This window comes from Gigantopelta aegis, chromosome 10, assembly GCF_016097555.1.
Source record: "Gigantopelta aegis isolate Gae_Host chromosome 10, Gae_host_genome, whole genome shotgun sequence".
Lineage (NCBI taxonomy): Eukaryota > Metazoa > Mollusca > Gastropoda > Neomphalida > Peltospiridae > Gigantopelta > Gigantopelta aegis.
In genome coordinates this window covers 69,551,834-69,564,642 of record NC_054708.1, presented here as the reverse complement: position 1 = coordinate 69,564,642, position 12,809 = coordinate 69,551,834, and the positions used below count along the sequence as shown (strand labels likewise).

The following is a 12,809-nucleotide window of genomic DNA, read 5'->3' as shown; positions in this document are numbered from 1 at the left end:
TCCCAAAGTAATGGGATCCAAATTTGCACTCGAGTAACAAACAGACAGTAAGCCAAGCATAAGCCTCGGTTCTAGGTGACCGACACGTCTGTACGACAAACCAGCACACCGCCATTCTAGGCATCTCTTTGATTTACCATGTAACATACACGTGAGGCCAAAACAAAGCATTACTGGTTTAGAAAACAATTCATACACTATCTTCTACTCTATTCAGATGGAAATTACTTCCAAGGACGTATGTAGTTGATACGCAATACTATCCAATTTTCTACTTTCACCCCCTATTCTCCCTCATCCCCGCCCAAATTGTATCAAGGACAGTGAACCTTAAGTAGCTGGTATTAAGGCTAATTATAGCTAAAACTGACAGAATTTACAGAAATGCGGAAACGGAATGTCCTTGCAAATGCTTTTTCATGAATTGCAATCCCTCTCAAGAAAAATGCTGGATCTGCCCCAGAGAGATTATTCATAATTGTTTTTAACAACTCATTTGAACTATTTTTGTTTTGTTAGATGTCTAGAAGGTATGTAGTAATAACAAAACGTTCTTTCAGACATGGCTGACAGTTTCATAAACCAGATACTTGCCTATTATACCTTATCTGAAATGTAGCGTAATATCATGTGTCGATCAAAATGTGTGTTTTTTTGTATTATACCCGTTTCAAATTTAACGGGGTGGAACCATCTTTGCTCTCTCAGTGAAAGACCCACAGCGTTTGTATGCACCAGTTTACAACCTATTTCAATTTTCCCACACATAAAAAAGGTCTGTTTTGAAAACGTGTACACCGTACTGTATTTGAGGAAAGCTGTGTTTTGGTCATATAAAAGCCGCGCCACACAATTCAGTGTCTTTACAACGAAGGCACACAAACTAAAATCCACCACGACAACCATTGGACATTCATGGCTGCTCCATGATCTACATTAATACATTGCGTACGGATAGAATGCATTCTATACCTTTTTATCTACGCTTTCCTTTCGTTGCTGTGTCTGTCTGGTACGCCCTTTTTTAATAAAAAATGTTTTAATATGGCGAAGACGCAGTTTGTTTAGTTAGAAGACCAATGTTTGCCTTTAGCTAGCAAATATTAAAAGACAAGCAACTTTGAGTGTTTTTGGTACTTTCTTCTGAAGAATTTGCCACTGTAGTGAGTATATGGGGGCGATTTGTGGTGGTGTTGGTTGAATAAGGAATACGTCGTCCATTTCCAGGGTTGTACTTAGCGTAAAGTAACTGGGTAGCGGGGGTGGTTCAGGGGCTCGATTAGCACTTTTCAGACAAATAACAACGGCCATTGATTATTTTAATCAAGAACCAGTAGTTGGAACGGGAAATATTTATTCTATCGGGTCCACTGAATAGGATAAATGTTTATGACGTATCGCATGTCAAGTGGAGACTGTAGCAGAATCATATGCTGGGATTCTACAAGAAGTTTGTTTTATTTAACGACACCACTAGAGCATATTGATTAATTAATCATCGGCTATTGGATTTCAAACATTTGGAAACCCGCAACATTTTTTTTCTAATGCAGCAAGAGATATTTTATATACACTTTCCCCACACACAGGAACGCACATACCACGGCCTTTGGCCAGTTGTGTTGCACTAGTTGGAACGAGAAAATTAACCAGTTAGGTGAATGAATCCACCGAAGTGGTTTGATCCTGCGACGCAAGGACCTGGAGTCAGCACTGAACCAACTGAGCTAAATCAAGCCCTGGGTTCTAAAAGATAGATCAGGAAGAATATTCATTACTCAGGAGAAAAAAAAAGGCGGGTGATAGCCCGAGTACTCCGACTGTAAGAGAACTCGGGCTAGGTGGGCGAATGACAGAATATGAAACCATATCTATATCATGGGACATTTTTTTTTTTTTTTTTTCCCCCACAAAACCACTAGATCACATCGATTTATTAATAATCATCGACTGTTGGATGTCAATTATTTGGTAATTTTGACTTGTAATCTTCAGAGGAAACCCGCTATACTTTTCAGTAAGATTTTGTGTGTGTATTTTTCAACAGGCAAGACAGTACACACCACGACATTTGATATACCTGTCATGGGGCACTGGTTACGACCTGTCAAAAACAACAAAAAACAGGCTGTAAAGAGCGATTTGCCCACAAAAGGATTGGACTGTATCGTCCCCACAAGTACTACTAATAAATATAAACTGTGGTCATTGTAAGTCACTGGTTTCATGAAGTTGGTTACCATAGCATAATCACTGTTATTAACTTTCTTGTGAACGCTGCTATAATATGCGCAATCTTTGGGCGTTTCCTGCATTAAAAACGATTCCCTGTTACAGCGCATGACACTGCAGAAACGCTCATATTGAGAAAAAGCAACCATACGTAACAACTCCAACGCTTGCCATCCTACTACATACAACGACCAGAACTATGACATGAAAAACGCAATTGTCAGTCTCTTCATAATAACATCTTTTAAACATGACACTTGAATTAAGTATACAAAAGAGTTAATACGTAAACTGGGAGGGGGACAACTCGAGAAATATGCTGCAAAACACCGCACTCTATACAAGTGGCATCAATGGTGATGAGGACCTACAGCTGAATGGGTCTAATATTAGTGATAACAACAAAAGATTCGGATTGCTGGAGGCTTGTTTATACAAGGTGGCGCACATAATGTAAACCAGGGGACGTGGATTAGGTGTGCGTAAATCAGGACAACGTTTATGCTTTTTGAAAAAAAGCCTCTTATTTAACTAAGGTTTGTGGATTGTTTGGATGAATAAATCTATGAAAATCATGTTCTTTGCTTTGAGACTTGGAGAATGACTCATGGTGTTAACGGACTTAACCCGCGTTTAGAGAAGCATCCACAGGATGTTGTGTGAAAGACGTCATTGTAAAATGTTTTTGCAGTCTCAGTTCATAAAATGTTTGACCTTGGAACACGGGATGAAAAACTGTTAATTGACCTTCACGACTAGTATTCTCTGTCGGTTGTGACCTGATTGTCGCGGGGTTCTAATTCAAACACACCTGATTGAAAGATTCTCAGCTGAACAGTCTTATTTACAACATTCTTTAAGCTAGTCAGACATGACTATTATTGAAGTTTAACTTCATTTTCTAGGACAGACAGATAGACAGACGGACAGAAAAAGAGACAGACAGATGAACGGAGACAGAGTGACCAACTATAGTGAGTGTTAACTGACTAACTACAATGAATTAAATTAAAGTTAAAGTTTGTTTAACAACACCACTAGAGCACACAATTGATTTATTAACGATCGAAAATCAAACATTTGGTAATTTTTTGAAAGTCTTAGATGAAACCCGCTACATTTTTCTATTAGTAGCAAGGGATCTTTTATATTTATTTTTCCACAGACAGGACAGCGCACACCACAGTATTTGATATACCAGTCATGGGGTACTGGTTGGGGCGGGGGAGAGATAGATCCCGCCCCTGGTTTAAATAAAAGACTAATTGATTGACTGGCTGGCTGATTGACTGTAATTGACAATGTTGTCACAGTATCTACCACACATTAAAATTAAATATTTCATCTTTATATTTATTAAAATGATATAACACTAATTTTAAGGCGTTCTATATTGTTATCCTTAGTGCGGCAACCTTTATTTACCTTCATTAAAGCATGAACAGCTCTCCTGGTATATAATACAATAATCATACAACTAATTTAGAGCCATCGACCCGTCGAGTTTTCTCATTCCCAACCACTGATGTATCAAATGCCGTGGTATGTGCTGTCCTGCCGATTGAAAAGTATACATATAAAACACCCCTTGTTGCTCTTCGGTAGAAGTAAATGGTGGATTTCCTCTGTAAATTGCTAAACCAAATGTGAAAACAGTGTTTTGTGTTAGACATTAAGTAGTCATATTTTATAATATGCCGAACAAATGCCCCACGACTGATATGTTAAAAGCCTGGTATGTGCTGTCCTGTCAGTTGGGAAAGTGCATATAAACGATATTTTGATTTTAATCGAAAAATCTAGCGGGTTTCCTCTGAAGAGTGAGAATCACCAAATGTTTGACATCAAATAGCCGATAATTAATAAAGCAATGTGCTCTAGTGGTGTTAAACAAAAACAAAACTTTATAACGTGCTGAAATTTCGTTAAATATTCCTAGCCTTTCGCATCCACAAAAACTTCAGTTCAAACCATTTTTTTAAAGTTTAATATCAGTATTAATAGCTTTATAGTATTCCAGTTATAGAAGCTACTTGTCATCAATAATTGAATAATAATTAAATGAAATATGTATTACCTCCCAAAATTACAATGATTTGTGTTTATATTAGTAATGTTCAGGTCGGAGCCCTACAACATTACCTTACAACACAATTACATGTATACTGAAAGAACATTTAATTAAATATCTGCATTAGCAGGGGTCACACTAGATACGATAACGTAGCGCTGACATCGATGCGGTCTTCTGTGAAAGTTTCCGTTACAATACCGTAACTAGGTTCACACTAGAAGTACTTTTATGTTAACCAGTTTGTAGAAAAGACAATAACCTGTTAATAACCAAACAAGCCTTTCTCTAATATTTTAACTAAATCTAAATATAAAGTGTTTCAAGTACAAATTGAAATAATATGCTAAGACGACTACATTTTTATCAGTGTGGGACTAAATTGAAAAAAGTAATTAGTTAAACACGTTAGAGCCTTCCTGCCTGATTAATCGTGATCTACATAGGTCAGAAAGAATTACTCAATCTCTTTCTATTGTGTGAGCGGCAAGTTTAAACCGAGCACCTGTACAAAAACTCTTAATTTGGATCACTTGCTGTGGGCCGTTTTAGTCAGTAATGAATTCAAACCCTCGCCCAGACCCACAGACCATACAGTCAAATCCGACAAAACGGTTAAACTCCACGACACTGGGAAAAGCATATTAAAATTGAAAATCGCCGCCTGAATGCAAGAACATACCTTTCCCACGGTAGATCCACAGCCCAGGTTCACACTGAAGACACGTACGTAATATATCCACACAAAGTTTACATTCCACGTTACATCAGAACTCTTGTTGCCAGCATTACAAAGAAAGGACATTTCTTCCGTCGAAGTCCGATTTTTTCCAAACAAACCATGCTTCGACAAGTCGTATACTTCGAGTCGTCTGCTTATCGGCCCGGCTTCGATAGAAATGCGTCAACCGGTTTTCCTTTTTTTTTTTTTTTTTTTTTCTAAAAGCGACCAGTCGAGACCGTCTCTCTTTAAAGGAAGCGTAATGCGTTAGAGCAAACTTAGCGTTCCTTTACAAGCGCGGAGTAGTGCATTTCTCTGCATTCATTGCCAATACATACGATTTCGCTGTTGAATAAACCTCTATATTTGAGATTCAATTGGAGATTGAATGTCTGGCGCAGGTTGTGTTATTCGTTGAAGGCAAGACGTTGCGTAAACAATTTAGTCAACAGAAGTCCCCCACGTTCTCCGCTTCAACCATGTAGAAAAGGGACAAAAAGATATAGATCATATGAAACATTAAAATTAGTAGGTTTAAATATTTGTTTAAACAATCTGCGTAAGTGTGTTTGCCATAGATTTAGTTTGTAAACGTATTTGGATTGACGACAACGCCCATCAAGTAATGTATATAACGGAAATTGGCTAAATACTTAACGGTCGTTTCCATTTGTTGGACGCCAGCTAGAACGTGTTAAAATGTGTTGAGACGTAGAGAATGAAAACAACGGGCATGCTGATCGTTTGCTCGACAAACTACAATTGTCTCAAAAATGAGCTTGTTTCTAAATACAAGAAGTACTGACGTGTTATCCTGTATTGATACTGTTTATGAAGTAATTTGTTATCACACTTTCCACTTCCGGACAAATTCCGAAACGTTATTATAATGTTAAATAGGAGAGAAATAATTTATATATTAATAAAAAATTAAAACACACAAAAATATACATTTTAATAAATAAATAGAGAAATAAATACCTACCTATCTACCTCCCTACCTACCTACCTACCTACCTACCAAACTACCTACCTCCTTACATATCATGCATCCGTCCACGCATCCACCTATGCACACATCCGTCCGTCTATCCGAACATTCATGTATGCATCCTCAACAAAACAGACGTCATACTTGCTACAGCTCTATTCCCTTTTCGATGGATCCATTCAACAGATTGGGTTTTTCTCGTTCCAACCAATGCATCACAACTGGTTAAAGGCCATGGTACGTGCTTTCCTGTCTGAGAAAGTGCATATAAACGATCCCTTGCTGCGTTAGGAAAAATGTAGCGGATTTCTTCTGATGACTACGTGTCAGAATTACTGAATGTCTGACATCCAGTAGCCGATGATTAATTATTAATCAATGTGCTCTAGTGGTGTCGATAAACAAAACAAACTTGTATTTCCTTGTCACTAACAGTTTTCGGCTAAACATTCTTTAAAAAGACAAATAACACGGAGGGGTATTATGGAAAACACTTTGCCCATAACAGACGTACATGAACCTTAAAGACTCGTAAACATGTCCATTACTCCATGCATTTTCTATTTGGATCTTCTTCTTCTTTTCATCTCCACCTCCAAATATCTTTAAGAAAATAAATCTTCTTTAGTTAACATTATTAGGCACTATCCGTTAGCATCTGTCATGCAATAAGTATTCCATTCTGTTTACACGTCACGGACTTGTCAATACCCGGAATGACGACAACGATAACCCAGGCCTGTGTTTTTAAAAAGATGCGAAACCCAACACCGCTTGGACCCTTTTTGTTGTTGTGTGTGAAAACAGCTGTATATTGTAAATATGTACACGGTATTAATGAAGTGTGGAGAGTTAATCATTTCTCAACTACGGCGCTGACGTGAACGAGAAAAGGATTCCCCGCAGTTGGCGTGCGTCTGTCAGTAAGCGAGCGCCCATTTGTCTTTGGGTCATCACCTGCGAACAGTGATTGCAATAACAGCTTGGGGCCAGTGGTCAACGCCTCTCAGTTATGGAGGATTGTCTCGTAGTCTGGTAACCCGAGTGTTCCCATAATTCATTGAAGCTGTTTAAAGACTCCCCCCTCCCCCCTCCACTCCCCACAAACCCTCCGAACAGCTTGTCCAATTTATAGCTGCCGTCTTTGCGGCTTTTTGTCGTAACCGGCAGCAGTTGTTAAAATGACCACCCGCCAAGCTGATGCTAGATATATGATGATGTTGAAGATCACTTAACGACGTAACGTATTTTCGCGCTTATATTACCACGATATAATATATATTTCCCTATCGCCCATAATATCATTCATAGACAATTATTATTTTGCTAGCCTACCCACCCCAGTATAAAAACCTTGGCTGCACCAGTGGCCGAGGCCGGCTCTTGTGCCCAGGACAGGCGTGCGCTACAACAGCTTGCTCTGAATGTGCACGTAAAGCCCTGTGACCTGACCTGACCAGTGGCGTTATATTGAGCTAAAACCTAAGCACTTGAACTTGATTCAAAATTGGTGGTGTAGTTCATTTCCGTTCATAGTGGCGGATGCAGAAAATCCATTTAGGCGGCTCCAATGACATGTAGCCGAAGGCTACAAACGTTCCCGAAGGGATTCCTTTGATTCTCAAACATAAATAAATAAATAAAATAAAATAAAAATTTAACTGTCGCAAAATTTAGGAGGGGTTGCTCCTAGATCCGCTACTGGTCCAATTCAATTTAATTCACTTATTTTCGTATACCTTACGGCACATGCGAATAAAAAATATACAACACCAAATGTTAAACAAAATCGTCAAATATAACATTCAATAGCGGTTGATCAATTAATCAATGTGCTCTAGTGGTGTCGTTACACAAAACAAACTTTAAACTTTTTTGTCAAATATATACAAACCAATTTGCAATACCACATTACATAAGTTAGTCAAGAAATTGGACTTAAAGGGACATTCCTGATTTTGCTGCATTGTAAAATGTTACCGACTAATCAGATATTTATACGATTAAACTTACATATTAAATATATTTTCCCGTTTAGAAATCAGTGTCTGTATATTCAATGTGTTTCTGGTCGTCTTAATATTTGTAAGAAGCCCAAACTGGATTTTGTCTTCAAATAATATCTTACGTACGATTTGTTTTGTTTATTTAGGAAATAGTTGGTGTCTTATGTAATATTTATCCAATGGCCGATGGTTAATTAATCAATGTACTCCAGCGGTATCGTAAACAAAAACAAAGTTTGTTTAACGACACCACTAGAGACATTGATTAATTAATCATCGGCTATTGAATGTGAAATATTTGGTAATTTTGACATATAGTCTTGGAGGAAACCCGCTACATTTTTCCATTAGTAGCAAGGGATATTTTATATGCACCATCCCACAGAGAGAATAGCATATACCAAGGCCTTTGGTATACCAGTCGTGGTGCACTGGCTGGAACGAGCCTCCTGAATAAGCCATTGATATCTAATGGAATAACCGCAAGAAATCACATTTGGCAAGAAAACCAGTTTAGTTTTCACAACAGAGTAAAATGGTGGCTACATACAACTTACAGTGTCACAGTTCATAAAATAAAATTGTTGTCTGCGCACAATACCACGCTGTACAGTGCTATGAGGTAACCGTAAAACAGACTTAACCATGCACTAAGTGAATACTAGTATTCACATTTGATGCTAGGAGAAGTGATTGGAAATTGGATACCCATATGCATTAATTACTATAACATCTAACCATTAACCAACTCTCCTGGACAAACGTCCTACATAACCGAAGTGGATGTCCAGGACAGTGTGCTTCAACATTAATTAAACATATACACCAAAACCAAATGCAAAACTCATGGTGAGGTAAATAGGTTCACAAATGAGTGAAGAAATCCTCTACCGTCATTTTGACTACTTTTATTAACAGCAGAGGAATCATTTTGTCTGTGTGGGCTTTCCAGACAATACAGTTTTGCTCATACAAGATTTCACATACCACGGCTTTTGATATAGTAGCCATGGAGGACTTACGAGAACGAAAAATCAACATGACGAGAGCGCCGAAGCGAGCGCTCTTGTGACCTATCGCACATTAGGCAGAATCTCCTATATGAAGCTACATGGCAATAAAAGGTCAGTTGTGCTTTGTTGCCACGTCCGTTGTGCATCACAAACTCAGTTGTTCTACAATAATAAATATACCTATACTCGATTTATACTGCAAAAAAAAAAACCCAACCCCCCCCCCCCCAAAAAAAAAAAAAAAAAAAAAAAAAAACCCCCACCAAACAACAACCCCATACAGACTCATATAGTCAATAATAATAATAAATCAACATGTTGCAGTGAACAAGGGCCACAGAAAGGGTAGCGAGGGTGGGGGAATCACCTTTACCATGCTCAGAAGAGTTTCTCGGAGGAGCTGACCACAAACCCCATTAACAGGTTCGGGGCTTCAAATACTTGTATCTTCATACCTCGGACAGTCGTCCCCGCTTTTACATACACTCCACATGCCCTGAAGGACACGAGGTAATATTAATCGAAGTTTAGCGCACCCACCCTACCCTTTCATTCCATGTGATAATTTTTTAGAAACCCTGAAGTTATTTGACATAGTCTTGATGGCGGTGGCGTCAGCAATCGTGTTCACTCCCTTTCGGTCCAGCTATAAGATTTGTGTTCACTGTAAGTCGATTTAAACATTATTTTACCAGGTGCTAGGTGATCTACGAGACACTTTGAACTGCAATGCTCGTAATCACCATCACCAATAATTCATGTATGTGTCATTTCACCTTCTCAAAGCCTGTTCTAAACAACAGAGAGGTGATACAATTTCAACAGTGTCCATGTCAACTTGTTATTTAAAACTTTGAACTTTGGGTTACAACACCTACAGTAAAAACCAAATCGACGAAACCATTAGATTATCTTCTTTAAAAAAAAGAAAAGATTTAGTGCACGACAGTCAAAAGTGATATTTGTATTTGTACTACACACAAATATTACATAAAGTTAAAGTTTGTTTTGTTTAACGATTTTTTCCCCGTTCCAACCAGTGCACCACATCTGGACAAAGGTCGTGGTATGTGCTTTCCTCTCTGTGGGGAAGTGCATATAAAAAGATTCCTTTCTGCATTAGGAAAAAATGTAGCGGGTTTCCTCTGATGACTATGAGTCATAATTACCAAATGTTTGACATCCAATAGCCGATGATTAATTAATCAATGTGCTCTAGTTAAACAAAATAAACTTTGACATCATCGGCTATTGGATAAATATTATATAAGACACCAATACATTTTTTGTGATGTTATAGCTGCATTGATGCCCGCGTTTAACTCTGACCACTGTTATCTTCCCGTGAGATACGATCTGTGGTCTTACCTCTAAAAAAACCTACATTGAGCAGATCATCAATTGAAAGGGATCACCCGAGAGACAAGTTTCGTTCTAGATGTGAATTTAGATAATGACATACCTGTCATTATTTCACCAACAAGCGACTCCTCGGCGTCACACCGTTCCTCTCCAATTTGACGCAACACCGTCTCACAAGCGACCGTCTCGATCCTTTATACCCAGCCCCTGTTGACGCCTGCAGGTGTAAAAGGCAAGCCCAGCGAACAATACTTGAATATAGGTAATTTTGAGAGAATTTCGCTCAAATTAAAAGGCGGGGGATCTGGTTTAAAAGGTGTGTTCGACTCTATACTGATGTACAAATTGCACCTTTATCTGATAAAGGAAGTTATTATATATAAAATAATAATATAAAAATAGAAGAAAGATAAAGCATATGTTAGAAAAGCAGGAGGTATTTGTGACCTAGATCACTCTAAAAAGCGCCGTTGAAGATCTTTTGCATTTACAGTCATGTAGCATTTATGCTATACATGTACTATATGGCTTACTGTGGAATAAAAGAAAATACAAAATCCCAGCCGCCAGTCATATTGGGCCGAATTAGTGAAGGCTGTATTTCTAATGTTTTAATCATTGTAAATACATTAAGTTACACATGTGTAAGTAAAAAACAAGCTGTGTAAATTCAATCCATTACTTTTATTAGCATGCATTTATAAACACATCTGATATAAAATTGAATTTTTTTTTAATGCTTAACTTCTAGCTCGCTGCAACTACTGGATGGTTACGTTTATTGTAAACAATGGACAGCCTAGCTCACTGTAACCATATTTAGCTATAAACATTTTCAATATTACGGGCCTGAACACCAATATAACTGGTAAAGCTTACTTAAAACAAACATTAAAAGAAAACATGTTTTTAATCACACAAAAATAAATTTATAAATAAATACAATTTAAACAACACTAACAATATTTTTTTAATTACGCACGCGCACACACACACACACACACACACACACACAGAGAGAGAGAGATAGAGAGAGAGAGAGAGAGAGAGAGAGAGAGAGAGAGAGAGAGAGAGAGAGAGAGAGAGAGAGAGAGAGAGAGAGAGAGAGAGAGAGACGGAGACAGACACACACACCCACACACACATTGTAGCGACTTCCTCTAAATATTACAAATCACCGTTATTAAAAGTCTGACACCCAATAAATAAATCAATGTGCTCTAGTGGCATGGGCGTACATAGGATTTTGAAAAGGGGGGTTCCAAAATAGATTGCAGAGATATTGGGCACATATTTCTATGTTGAGTTTTGAAAAGGGGGGTTCCAAAATAGATTGCAGAGATATTGGGCACATATTTCTATGTTGAGTAAATATAATAATGTCAGATATCAATGTCAGATATATTAAATTATAAAAAAGCGATTTCAGGCGGGGTTCGGTTCGCCCATGAGTGGAGTCGTTAAATAAAACGAAATTTAACTTTAACCTTGTGAGCTTTAACAAACGCCTAGCTCAGGTGCTTTAACCACTGCTAGTATCCTGTAATCGGTTGAGAGTTACAGACAGGTGTGAAGTCGAATAATCCCAGGTGGGAACACAGGTGTATTACACATGTTCGTGTTAACAAGCGATAACCTTTTTCTATAATCTAAAATTAACACCCTTTAAATCCTTTTCTGGTGAAACCTCAGAACACCACGGTTTAAACATGGAGTGGAACGAGCTTTATTTTGCCGTGATTCAGGTGTGAAAATAAACTGTCTCCGTCTTTAAAAACAAATAAACAGAAATGTAATTCCCCCGACATCGCAACTTGTTTAAATGCACGATATTATCATGGGTACGATAACACTACTGATAAGACTGAACTTTCATGCTTAACCGCAAATGACGATATATAATCCGATCAATAAATGTCCACACGCCACACAACGATGTCAAAGTAATTCCATAAACGTTGAATTTCACATTACGGTTTCATAGCTAAAATATCAAAATGTAATTTCGGACTATTTTAATATTCAAAACAAATGAAGTATTTAACATTTGAGTTTTTAAGAGCTTATTTGATGTTCAAGATTGATAATTACAACAGAAAACAAAAACCACATATGATATCACAAATCTAAAAAATATTGTTGGCTTTATTTGAAAAAAAAAGTTGAGCCACACAAAAATTCAAAACATTCAATCATACACAATCGGTTTATAATAATAACCATGTACGTACAAATATATAGCATTAAAACATTTACTCTTTTTACATCCTAGACTTAAACACCGTTCTAGCATCGAGATGGTGTCAGATATTTTGATGGTGTCGCTTCTGGCCTCAGATTACAGTTATTTTCCCATTTGGTTGTCCAAAATCCGGAAGTTTGACCGCGCAAGTAGTCTGCTGTTTGACTGTGA

At 37.7% G+C, this 12,809-nt stretch overlaps 1 protein-coding gene across 1 annotated transcript in view; it reads right to left on the bottom strand.

The window, feature by feature from the left end:
• LOC121382955 overlaps positions 1-5,192 on the bottom strand; it is an 88,237-nt gene extending 83,045 nt beyond the window's left edge. Inside the window, exon 1 of the mRNA XM_041512644.1 lies at positions 4,986-5,192. The gene's annotated coding sequence lies outside the window, so the exon portion shown is untranslated. The remainder of the gene's footprint in view (positions 1-4,985) is intronic.
• Between the last annotated feature and the right edge of the window lie 7,617 nt (positions 5,193-12,809).